The 11,464-nt window shown below is 37.1% G+C and overlaps 1 pseudogene; it reads left to right on the top strand.

The window, feature by feature from the left end:
* The first annotated feature begins 6,274 nt into the window (after positions 1–6,274).
* On the top strand, positions 6,275–7,478 carry LOC136391700 (small ribosomal subunit protein mS31 pseudogene; annotated as a pseudogene).
* Positions 7,479–11,464: the final 3,986 nt, after the last annotated feature.

Here is an 11,464-nt window from a genome sequence, read left to right as displayed (position 1 = left end):
GTACAAATTATTTACTGAGCCATTCCTTAATGACCCAAATAGAAAATGGTTAAGTACATTAAGGAGTATAAATATTTAATTTTATAAAATGATTAAAATAGAGCTTATATTGCCATTTATGGAGAAAACATAAATATGGTATAATGACTGAGATATATTTTTATTTAATAATGTACCATAAGCATTTTTTTTATAATAATTTTATTTTTTTAATGGGGTGACATCAATAAATCAGGATACATATATTCAAAGATAACAAGTCCAGGCTATCTTGTCGTTCAATTATGTTGCATACCCACCACCCAAAGTCAGATTGTCCTCTGTCACCTTCTATCTTGTTTTCTTTGTGCCCCTCCCCACCCCCTTTCCCTCTCCCATTCCCCCCTCCCCCCCCCCCCCCCGTAACCACCACACTCTTTACAGCAAAATGGTGGGATCTTGATAACATGATACGAAGCGAAATAAGTAAATCAGAAAAAACCAGGAACTGTATTATTCCATACGTAGGTGGGACATAATAGTGAAACTAAGAGCATTTTTTTTTAATTCAATGAGAGGAGGGGAGGCAGAGACAGACTACTGTATGTACTCCAATTGAGATCCACCCAGCAAGCCACTAGAGGGTGATGCTCTGCCCATTTGGGGCTTGCTCCCTTGCTCAGCAACCAAACTCTTCTCAGTGCCTGAGGTGAAGGCTCTGGAGCCATCCTCAGCGCCTGGGTCAACTCGCTCCAATCAAGCCATAGCTGCAGGAGGGAAAGAGAGAAAGAGAGAGAGAGAGAGAGAGAAGCAAGGGGGGAGGTGTGGAGAAGCAAATGGGTGCTCTCCTGTGTGCCCTGACTGCCAATTGAACCTGGGACATCTCACTGTTATTGATTTTTTATTTTCTTCTATGTTGCAGCATTTTCTGTTTTCTATAATATGCCCATATTACATTAATAATAAAACAATGTAAATAAAATAAATAACAGATTCATTTTTTAGTGACACTAAAATAAAAATGTTCATATGTAAATAAAATATGTAAACAAAATCAATACATTGAGAAAAACCTGTAAGAAGTATAAGACGTTTTTCTGTAATATATAATTTATATAGATTGATAAAAAAATCAAAACTGCCAAAAAGATAAATAAATGAAGTCTCAAAATGATTTTTAAAAGGAAAAGTACATGTAATTAATAAACTCACAGAAAAATATTTATTATCATGTTAGCAAAGATCACAGAACTTGATGAGAATAATGTTGCTGGGTATATTATAACATAAAGGAACCATTTTGGCACTACCTGGACTAAAATACACATATCCTTTAATATTGTAAAAACAATTCTTAGAATATATCCTAGAATTATAATTTGAAATACAAGTGTTAGACAAACGGGTTTGTAAAATTTGTATTTTTTGAGTTTGCTCACTTTTATTGCTAAAAAATGGCTCTGGGCAGTGCCAGGTATATGTGATCTGTGAAATTGCAGATTACCTTCCTGCTTGGGAAGGGCCATTGTTTTGCTTATGTTTGCTGGAGGAGGGGTCTTTGTGGGCCCAGGTAGTTTTGCAGAGAGAGAAGAAGGAAAAAGAAGCCATCCATGTTTGTAGTCTTGGCTGGTTGGCTTAGCAGTAGAGCTTCCTGGTATGTGGAAGAACTGGATTCAATTCCTGGCCAGGGCATAATTCCCGGCCAGAGCACACAGGAGAAGCACCCATCTGCTCTCCACCCTTCTCCCTCTCCTTCCTCTCTGTCTCTCTCTTCCCCTCCCACAGCAAGGCTCCACTGGAGAAAAGTTGGCCTGGGCACTGAGGATGGCTCAATGGCCTCTGCCTTAGGTGCTAGGATGACTCTGGTTGCAAGATAGCAATGCCCCAGTTGAGCAGAGCTTCGACCCCTGGTAGGCATGTCAGGTGGATCACATGTGGGAGTCTGTCTCTCTGTCTCCCCGCTTCCCAGTTCAGAAAAAAAAAAAAGAAAAAAAGGAAGCCATATTTGCAGAGAGAGAGAAGCTGTGCAAATAGAGAACCAGAGCTGAGGGGTTTTGGGAGCCCTATTGAGGCTTATGGGGGTCTTTGATTCTAGGAGGAACTGTAGAAGATTCTCCAAGTTGTGGAACCAGAGAATGTGTCAGGGTTTTGCAAGCCCTGAGTGCCCTGTGTGTTTGCTCGTCAGTTGTTGTAAGACTTTAGTAAATAAAATAGCCCACCATTTTTTGGTTCCACTGTTTCTTTACCATCTGCCTGAATTTAATGGAAACTGCATGGCCATGATGGCGGCAGCCACTGGCCGTACAACAGAAAAGACTTTATTCCCCAAAATTCATAAATTTATTTTTTAAAAAAACAATCAAATGTCTAAACACATAAGGATTTTTTTTTAGATAGAGAAAAACTTCCTCCATTATTTTTTTCAATTTTTTTTATAAATAAATTTTTATTTTAATGAGGTGACATCAATAAATCAGGGTACATATATTCAAAGGAAACATGTCTAGGTTATCTTGTCATTCAATTCTGTTGCATACCCATCACCCAAAGTCAGATTGTCCTCCATCACCTTCTATCTAGTTTTCTTTGTGCCCCCCTCCCCCTCCCCCTCTCCCTCCTTCCCTCCCCCCCCCCCCCCCCCCGTAACCACCACACTCTTATCCATGTCTCTTAGTCTCGTTTCACATAAAGATATTTTAATAGCTCTACTGTTATGGAGTAAAATTTAATGGATCAGTTAAAATTGTGTTTATAGGGGTTTTGAAAAAGAATTTGACAATATTTAATATTAAGTACAACATCCAAGTGACATAATTTAATATTTAGTGGTATTTCAATTAGGCATCAATCTGCATATAACAAAGTTGGAAAGACCACTGTGTTGATTGTAGTTGCCTGTACTTAATTAGAATTAAACATATTTTATTTCTTTATACCTCTGTCAATGTTCAAAATTTCTAAAATTAATTTGTATTTCTCATAATTTCAAAAGTAAACATTATTAAAATTTAAATATCACAATTATAATAATAATAAAATTTGCTCTGTTTAAGTTACTTAGACCAATCCCATCTCTAAATCCTCTAATACTAGGATGAGAGATTGGCTTTTGTAGGGCCCTGTCTGAATTTTGATGATATGACATTGGAAAAACTAGAAAGAACAGGAAGCTCAGTCACCATTAGATTTGGTATATTCTGTTCTTCAGAGATTTTTGTTCTAGTTTAGGGCTTGACAAACTCTTCTGTAAAGGTCTGGATGGTAAATATTTGAAGACTGACAGTTCTCTGTCACATATCTGTCTTTGTTTCTATGACACTCAAAGTGTAAAAGCCATCCTTAGCTCATGGGCAACACAAAAACAGGTCACAGACAGGATTTGGCTTGAGGATCATGGTTTGCTGATTTTATTGTAGATCACATATATAGTGAACAGCAAAGGAAAACATCTAAGTGACGTTCTTCTTAAGAGTTCATATTCCAGGACAGCTAACTAAACTCTCTGTAGTCTATATATCTTCTGTGCCTTGATGATCATCAGAAAGAGGGATAGAAATTGCTAAGTAGTTATTACTCACCTCCCAACCCTTCCGTCCCAGAATATCTGCAAAACAAATAGCTGAAAACTCAGCGGCTTATAACAATAATTACTTATTTTCACAGACCTAAGTTGATCAATTGCTGACCTAGGCCATGCTGAGCTTAGCAGCTTTACTGACTTATACATGTGAGGGATAACTGGGAACAACAGAGCTAGGCTGGCCTCAGCTAGGGTAGTCAGCTCTGCTCTCATCCTCCTCTTTGGACCCATGGGCTTGCCTGAGCTTGTTTATCAGCAGCAACATAAAGATACAAGAGAGAATGCCAAAATATGCAAGTGCTTTTCAAACTTTCGGTCAAGGGTTTGTTTAATCACAGCAGAATCTGAAGTGGAACAAGTAGCTGAAGGTCCAGGAAGCAGGTAGGGTTAAAGGAAGATGCAATGCAAGATATTTTCAATACCATCAATAGCTTGAATTCATTCAAATCCACTGTTACCCTCTTTTATATCTAGTATCCATTCTACAATGTTGGGCCCATAATTTTTGTCATAACAAGATGTCCTCACTCCTTTCTCATTTTAAGATGTGGCTGGTCATAATCTCCTGGAGATTTAAGAAGATTAGTGGTAAAATAAACTAAAATTTATACTGTTGTATCTAGCTATCGAGGTTAAGTATTTTTTGGACCAATTAATGTGGCTAGCGGTTTAGGTACTATAATTAGCAGCTTTCCTATTTGAACTAAGTTTTAGAGTACCCTTAGCAGAAGATAAGGGTATTGTTTAACAATAGGAAAATATATTCAATAAAAAAAATAGCTACATGAGTTGATTATGTATATACTAGAAGCTGCTTAGTGACCTATATGCACATAAGACCATTCCACATCAGTCATCCAATAAAGTAGTTATTACTGATTTCTGCTTAACATATAAAGAAACTAAAGTATATGAGGTAATTTGCATGCCCAAGTATGTGGCAGTGTGCGGCAGAATCATAATTCAAACTTGGAGCTCTCTAATTTCAAAAAATAGGCTCTTAACTATAATAGCTATACTGCCTCCTGTCCTTGAAGTCATATTTGTTTTCCTTTATTTTTACCTCTGCATTTTCTTAGAAATTATTTTACTTTATCCTCAGTTTCTTTATATATATGTTTTTAATGCCTGCCCATCTACCTGCTCCCCTCTAGTGTCTAGGAATCTACTAGTGTTTTAGCTTTTTGTGACAGCTGGATTTATTTTTTAGCATATATTTACTCCCCAATGATATTGGGTTTGACTGTCTGATGTGCTTTGGCTGGCAGAATATTGGTGGACATGTTAGTGGACACAAACAGTGCCTCCATATTTAGCTAGACTTTAGTGCTGTAAACTTAACATTTTATCCTTAGTCCTATAATCAGATGCATGAAACATGTCTACATGGGAGCAAAGAAACCCAACTGAGTTCAACCTGGATTGGTAGAACCACAGTTAACCTGAAGATTTATGAGAATAAATGCTGTTTTAAGTCATTGAGTTTCAAAGTGGTTTATTATGTGGCTCAGACCTTTGGCTTCTTAGTTGATTTAAGGCTTCTAATAAGCTAGAGCTGTTCCATAAACAGCAAAGTATTATTACAAGATAAAAAAAAAGGTGTGAAAGTTCTCTGAATGGTGGCTAGCATGGTGGTCTCAATAAATATTTACTTTGCCTTTTTTGGGTAGTAACAACTTTGTCATTATTGTAGGAAACTGCAGAATGGTAAGCAACCATTATCAGAGAGTAAACTGTTGATAACACTTACTTTAATTGTGGGTAGGATTAAGAAAGGAGCAGAAGAAGGCACCCCAATTGGGGTAAAAAATACAGGGATAAAGATTGTGGAAGGGTGGGGATAGCAGTCAGTTGTGATTCCAGTATGCCTGGAATAGGTTTGTTTAGGAGTTGGTAATAAATGTTAGAAATGTACAGTGAGAAAATATTGTCAAAGGCATTGAAAGAATGACAGAGAAGTTTACACCGCATGGGACAGCGGAAAGCTTTTACAGAATCATTTTGAAAATAATGATCTGTCTTATGATGAGATGGTTAAAATCTTTAGTTTGAAAACATGTTTTAACTGGCTACCCTATGATGGTTGTGTATCAAATAGTGCTTGTTAATTCTATTCATATAAATGGAGAATTAGGTGAGGGTTAAAAAAAATGGAATACGACATTGTCCCTTCTATAATACGAGTTATACATTTATTTCAGCTGTAATACGAGTTATACATTAATAACTTATAATAAATGTAAAAGAACTAAGAGAATCTAGGTGATGGAGATGACATGCAATTCTGGTTCGAATTTCAGTTTGTTTCTGGGTAATGTTTCCAGGAGTCTTGGCAATTGCTGGGAAAACAGCTGAGTTAGGCTTGCTCGTTTGTACAATACTTTGCTTGATTAGTGCATGAGCACGGGTAAGTGCTACATGTGTATAGTCTAGTGTATAGTCTATGTAAGGCTACAGGTGCTGGCCCTCAGGGTTAATGGCGGATTGCCTGCTCACCACTGTGAGGGGCCATTTGCTGTTCACTTGTCTTGAGAAGCGGTTCCCCCTGCCTGTTTGCTTGTCCACTGTTATAAGCCTCTATTAAATGGGAACAGCCCAAGGCTTTCTGGCTCTGCAGTTTCTTTACTGTCTGCCTGAATCCCATGTGAACCTGCCTGGCCTCGGCCAGTGGCATTATAGTGATTCTGCCTTCTCTCTCCCGTACTTCGTTTGTGCCCAGGAGGCCCAGAGGCAGAGGCAGCTGTAATTGCGCTCCTCCTTGGTGCTATGCAGGGAGGTCAGGACAAAAATAACATCCAAAGATATTTTGGCACTAACAACATGATAGCAAGAAAGATGGGTAGTTCATCCCAACCCATGAGATTTCCAAGGAGACAGAAAGCAAGACAGAGCAAAGAATACAAGAAAAGACTTGCTAAATATCATTGAGAATAGAAGTTGAATTAAGCACAGTAAATGTACCTACCAATCACAAAGCTGCCCAACAGAAGACCACTTAAAAGTTTGGAGGCTACAAATGGCAGGCTGCAAAAAGTCACAGGAAGTGCCCCAAAGAAGGGAAGTGAGTTACTGAGTCCTGAGTTGGTGGCTGTGGCATCTGCTATCGCAGATTCCCTGCCTTTTCACAAGCTAGCAGACAGCTGCCAGGCAGCTGCAGCAGTGTGAAGAAGACTCAGGGCACAGGAAGATGGAGAAGGACCTAAGTCATATCAGATATAAAAACGGCCAGATGTACCACAGCTGGAGTTAGTACAAGACCAGGTCATCAGCTTCAGTTTGATGGAGGCTCTGACAGGATGTCCGCCAGGTGAAGACTGTTGATCTTAGAAAAAAGTTTTAGGAAAAATATATCCAAGGGGAAGAAACTTAATATTTTCTTTTTATATTAAGGCAGCTACTGAAAAGGTACCTGACATAGAAACAGCACCTTCACTTTGAGGTGTGGAATTTGCTAAGCAGTTAGCTGCAGTAAATGAACAGCCTTTCAGAAGGGTTTTGGAGAGGTGATCCAGTGAATGACAGAGGGGAAACTATGGGAGTTCCCAGGTAACAATGAAGCAGGTTTTGATAATGTGCTTTAGAATTTCATGAACATATACTTCTGGATAAATCTCTGGAGGATTTTCTAAAACAAGGACTGTGGGGAAAAGGGCTGTTAGGCTTGCTCAGTGGCTCAGGGCTGCAGGCACTTGGCCTGAGTGGCGCGTGGGCGAGCGGCAGCGCCCCTGTGTGTGTAGTCTATGAAAGGCTGCGTGCTTTCCTTCCAGCGGCGATTCTCCCAGATCGCTCTCCTGCCACCCTGAGATGTGGTGTTCTCTGCTCCCTTACCTTTCACTGCAAAAAGCAGATTTTCTTTTGTTTATTGACTCTTTCCTTTTTGTTGTTTATTCTCTCTCCTGTCTTTGCGAGCCTCCAATAAACGGGTATGGCCCAATGCTTTCCGGCTCCGCATTTCCTCTACCAGCTGCCTGAATTCAGTGAGAACCTACCTGCCTGGCCTCGGCCACTAGTATTAGAAGGACCAGTTTGCTACTTTATGGCAAAAACCCATATCTGAGTGTTAAAAAGTGGAACACAATGAGTGGTTTAAAAATTATTTTTATGACAAAAAGGACATTCTAAAAAACGTGACATACAGTTCAATTGAAGTACATGGGAATTTTTATTTCAAGCTGTTGGAGATTGTATTATAACTAAATAAAATAAATTTATTATGAACAAAAGAATATAGGTGACACAGAGAGTAATTACTATTAGGAGGATGGAGGCAGTTTTATATGAGGTTGCAAATGGACTTACTAGTAACTTGCTCATAATGGGAGAATAGAGGGCAGAATTAAAAAATGATGTTAAAGCTTTTAGTCTAGGATACTGAAATAATGGTGTCAGCACTGACAGAAATAAAAATCTGGAAATTATGGTAATATTAACTTTGCATCAATTTCATAATTGAAATAGGTTGTGATAAGCCAACCAAATATTTTTGATTCAGTTCTAAATTCTGTAACATACTTTACAACATAACACATTTGTTTTTTAAGAGTTAACCTCATTCAACTCAGGATGTTTAACTCAAATGGTGTTTAAATGAGTAATGAATGAGGAAATACATCCCCATTTGTTTCTTCTTGCATGTAAATGTTCTGAAAAATATGAACAAGCACTTACCTTTGCTAAAAATGTATTATCTTACAAGCCATCTGTGGTACCTTACCTTTTGGAAAGTTTTGAAGGTGGTGTCGAAATAAAAATTTAAATGTCACTTTGAAAAATTTAACTATAACTTGAAAAATTTGATAATAATCGCAACATATATAAAAACATAGACATATGAGAAGAGAAATTTTTATTGTACTGCAACAGAACTTTAGCAAACACAAGGTTTGGTCTAAGGAAAGAAAAACCCAAGCCAATTCCATGAAGTCTTGGAAAATATGTACAAAGACATTGCCAGTAACATTACATTCCAATCAGTAACACATGCTTTTCTTGAGGTTAAAATTACTATTTTAAATAAGTCAGCAAAGACAGTAAAATTTCAGCAGATGCTATTATTTTTTAAGTTTCTTATAAATGCTGTAAGTCAAACTACCTCCACTCCCTGCCCCATGATTGTCTCTGGCCTAGAAGCTCTAAAATGCTATTTTTGTAGACAGGATAAGGCACTTTCATCTCTCAGGACCTGTTTTCTCCTCTGAGCAATGAGAGGTTAAGACCTGACTTCCTCTCTCTCTCCTTCTTCCCAACCTCTCTTTCTCCTTCCCTCTTTTCTTCCTTCCTTGAACTTTTATTGACAACCTTCTTTGCATCCTAAATTAGACTCATATGTTTTACCCAGAATACTATAATTCTTAACATATTTCTCTACCTCCAGTATTATTGTCCCCAAAGTCATTCTCAAAAAAAAAAAAAAAAAAGTATGAGTAATAAATCTAAAATTCCAATGTGACTGTGTCCTTTCTTGGTCAACTACAGATCGTTCTACCTGATGTTCCTTCCACTGACCTTTCCATAGCTTCATTTCAGGCCTCATCTCTGTAGTCTCTGAATTCAGCATTCTCTGCATGTAGTGAGAGTTCTCTCTGATTTTGTGTATAAGCAAGCTCCTATTCATTCTCAAACTCTTATCAAATGTCTTTCTTCTGAACTACCTTCAGAAAGAGTAATTCTTGTCTCCAGTCACTATGCTTGGCATTTGCCACTATGAAGTACTTATTCCATTGTATCACACTTATTTTTATCATGTTGTCTCTTACAGTCCTGAGCACAGTGCCTTGCACATAATGGGTAGTCAATAAATATGTGTTGAGTTGTGAGTATTTTAGTAATTTTTATTTAGAATTGAAGTACATGAGTGCCCTCAATTCTTAATATCTTGTAGATAAATCCAGTAATCACTGAAAGTTAGAGGAGCAGGGAAATGTGATTTTAATATTTCTTAGTCTAAAAAATTTATATCTGAGATATTAACAACTCAATAAAGCTGTAAAATTTGTGATCACTTTAAGATATGGAGAAATGCCTGAACTTCTTCTAGGTGTTAAGAAGGCATTGAACAATTGTTCATACTATGGATTCCTAAGCTATTTCTGTTCCCCAAAATCAACACATCTGTTTCCTGCCCTGGAGAAAAATTCTTTGGTCACCTGTAGCTTAACTTTATGTTATGTCTTCTGACATGTACTTGGAACACCTGTGTGACACATTTTCCTATAAATCTTGCTACAGCGTTCATTGAGCCAACTTGACCACTTTGCCTTATAAAAACACTATAAATTCCAGGATCTAATTGGCACAAGGATTACTTTTCCAGAGATGAAGCCAGACGTAGAGCAGGTCCCCAGTTATGTTCTCATAGCTAGACTTCTTCTTCTTTATTTTCTAACAGAGTCTCTTTAAACAATATTAGGAAATTGAGTGAAAAAATATTTTCAAAGGGTAGTTGAGCTAAAATTTTAATAAATACATAGAAAATGTCATCTTTACTCTTTTACAACCTCTGACTAGTTTTTTTCAGCACCTATAAAAATTTTACAAAAAGTTGACTTTTAAAATGTAGATTAATGCCTTTGCTTACTTGACATAATTGTATTAACTTCATAATGTAAAACTTTAAATCTTATATAGTTGTTAAAAGAATCTTTTAGAAAAAAACATTGTAAACATTTGCCTTTTAGGCTGGTGGGAAATTACTTGGATAGTAACTTTTACATGGATAGTTTTAATAAAGTGATACAAACTTAAGTGACTCTATAGTAGACAAAGTAGGTAATGAGTGACAAGGAAAGTAAGTCCACTGTAGATAAAACTTATTTTAACTAAATTAGAAGTGAAAAGAGAGACACTAAATGAAGGGATACAGAATGGGGGCATCAGGATCAACTGAAATACTTTTTCTTCTTAATTATTTATTTGTCAGAAGATACTGAAGAGCAACCAAAAGAAGGTAGAATTTGGTGGGAATTCAACCCTTGAAATTTGGATGAAATCCATGCTCCTATATGCATTAGGGTCCGTTTATGGTATGCTGGTTAGAACTATTAAGAAAACCACAGTCTTACTAGCTTGTGGTGTCAAGGAGAGGGTTTGAGACTTATGGAGTGACAGGGGATTGAGGAGAAGATTCTGAAAAGGATGAGCCCACAAATGGGGAACCCTACATCATCATTGAAACTGTCACTGAATTACAAAGGCACTGAAGAGACTCCAGGAGCTACATAGCTGGAAATATTGAACAGTAGTTTTAGCTGCTGCTAAATTAGATTGGCTAAATACCAAATGTTTTGGAAGAATCACAACTTTTATAAAGTTCTGGTGACAATTCACAATGCTAAACACCTTTGAAAAGTTTGACAGTTTTTTATTTTTAATTATGTTAAACATCCAACTGACATACGACTCAGCCATTTCACTCATAGGTATTTGCCAAAACAAAATGAAACGTATATTCACATGATGACTTAGATGTAAATGTTCATGGCAGTTTTATTATTTAATTCCTTCAACTTAATTAGGCACCTACCCCATTTGTATTGAAGAAATATAAGTTAAGAAGATAATTTCAGTTAGCCTTCCTTTATAATTAGCCACTTCACATCGAGCATGTACCTTTCCATATTTATTAGTGTGCACACACATATGTACAAATAATTGTTAAAATATATGACCATACTATAAATACCATATGCAATGGTACCTTTAGGTCAGTTCAGAGCTGTCCTCACTTGGTGTACAGATAGTTCTGTTTGACAAAACTGCTCAGGCTCCCATTTGCCAGATAACACCAAGATGAATGTAATTCCCTGTTACTGGACACTTATGTTTCACTAATATTTAGACATGGAAACAATGCATAAAATAGCATCTTTGTACGTCTCTCTCTCTGATATAACTATTTTCTTAGGA

This window comes from Saccopteryx leptura, chromosome 2 (genome assembly GCF_036850995.1).
Source record: "Saccopteryx leptura isolate mSacLep1 chromosome 2, mSacLep1_pri_phased_curated, whole genome shotgun sequence".
Lineage (NCBI taxonomy): Eukaryota > Metazoa > Chordata > Mammalia > Chiroptera > Emballonuridae > Saccopteryx > Saccopteryx leptura.
This window is presented reverse-complemented; position numbering and strand designations above follow the sequence as displayed.